Genomic DNA, 2,028 nt, shown 5'->3' on the forward strand with positions numbered 1-2,028 from the left:
CCATTCTACGGCCCCGAGGGGCCACAAATGAGCAAGGTGGGACTTTCTGGGGGAGATGGAAGGACAGAAAATGGGAATGGCGTCCTGAGAACAGCTCCGCCCCTGCCGCCTTCCCCCACCCCCAGGCCGACGCCCCCCAACCCAGAGCCCAGGCAGCGGCCTCCACAGACAGAAGGCTCAGCCGCCTCCTGAAGGCCACGGCGGATCCGCCTGCCCTCGGGCCTCGGGCGGACTTCCCACGCCCTGCTCCGGTCAGCACCGAGGACAGCAGCCCCGGAGGCCCCCAGGCCTGCCCGCCCAGGCCCCCCAGAGCAAGATGTGGGGGCCTCTGGGAGCAGGGGCCCAGGCCGAGAGGGAACGAGGGCCCCTCGAAGGGCAACGCTCAGGCGCCATCCCCCCCCTCCAGGGCACTGCTTGAGGGGCTGTCTCAGGCGGGGGCCTCATTCGGCGACTGGCCTGTGCGAGAAGAGAAGGGACGAGGGGCGCAGGGACACCCGTGTTCCCACAGACACGGAGGTGGGGCCCAGCAGGGGTGCTGGCCACGCGCACACCGAGGGGCCCCGAGAGTGTGGCCCGGGACACGCCTCGGCTTCTCGCCTCTGAGCGTGAGAAGTACACCCCCACACCCCTGGCTAAGCCACGCGAAGCTGGTGCTTTTTTCTGACCAGCTGAGCCTTTGCGTGTCAAGCCCGCCCACTGGGGTCAAGTTCAGGCCCATGTTAGAGAAGAAGAAAGGAAGGGGGCGAGGAAGACGCTGAGGAAGAAGGGGGGAGCGGAGGGGGGGCGAAGATGTGACCGGTCTGTCTAGATGCCCCAGTCCCTAGAGACCCCCTGAGGGCAGCTGGCGCAGGCCAGAGCAGGGCCCACCCGCGCCCAGCACTCGCGGCTGGAGGGTGAGGGGAGAGGCCCAGGCCGCAGGGCGCAGGCAGCAGCCCCCCGCGGTCGCTGCAGAGAGGCTCCCCTCTCCTGGAGCCTGAGACCCCTGCAGCGAGGAGGCCCCACAGTGTCCGGCGCAGGGGTGTCCGCGTGAAAGGAGGGCGCAGATGAGGTCCGTGCCCAGGGTCCGTGCCCAGCGCACGCAGCTCAGGGCCCTTGTCCCGGGCGTTGACCTCCGATGCCAGCGCGGGGCTGGGAGGCGACCAGTGAGCCCACAGTTCCCAGCGGAGAAACTTACGAGGAGCTGCGTCTGCTAAGGCGGTGTCTGACTCGGGAAGGACAGGGAGGACCGGCGAGACACTGTCGGTCAGCGCTGGCCAGGGCCCTGGAATCCCAGTGCCGCCCGCCCGCCACCTCCAGCCCAGCTTAGAATACACTTAGAATGACACAACGGTTAACGTAAATGTTGGGACAAATTTATACCTTGAGATGACAATGCAACATAGAGGAACAGATCCATTCCTCTGCATTAAGAACCTGAAAACGAGACCAGAGCCCTGAAAACTGGCCGTGGCATCGTGGCCAGCACAGATGAACAGTTACATTAGAGTCTCATGGAAATCAGTAACGCACAGGAGACTCTGACAGGTTCGTGGGAAAAACTCATGGAGAATTTCAAGGGAACCCCTCTCAAGCGTCCAAGCCCAGGGAGGTAACTAATGGGGTCCCAGCTGGCGCTGGAATTTGTCACCACATTTATGGGGCGGGGGAGGGGCCTTCCAGGGTGAGGGACATGGAGCCCCTCAGGGGACAGTATCAGCCCTCTGCCAGGTTGCGCCACAGCTGGGGACACTCTAACCCCCTCCTTGCCTTCCCTCTCCCACTCGCGGCAAGCCACGTGGCTCCCAGATCTCCCTCCTCCCTCCCTGTCCTCCTCCTCCCAAGGGGCATCTCTCCCTCCTGCCTCGCTGTCTTCCTCCCAGGCCTCAGCTCCCTTCCTCCCTCGCTGTCCTGCCCCAGGCCTCAGCTCTCCCTCCTCCCTTGCTGTCCTGCCCCAGGCCTCAGCTCTCCCTCCTCCCTCCTTGTCCTCCTCCTCCCAAGGGGCATCTCTCCCTCCTCCCTCGCTGTCCTCCCCCCAGGCCTCAGCTCCCC

Source organism: Condylura cristata, unplaced genomic scaffold, assembly GCF_000260355.1.
Source record: "Condylura cristata isolate star-nosed mole 26May11 unplaced genomic scaffold, ConCri1.0 scaffold00002, whole genome shotgun sequence".
Classification (NCBI taxonomy): domain Eukaryota; kingdom Metazoa; phylum Chordata; class Mammalia; order Eulipotyphla; family Talpidae; genus Condylura; species Condylura cristata.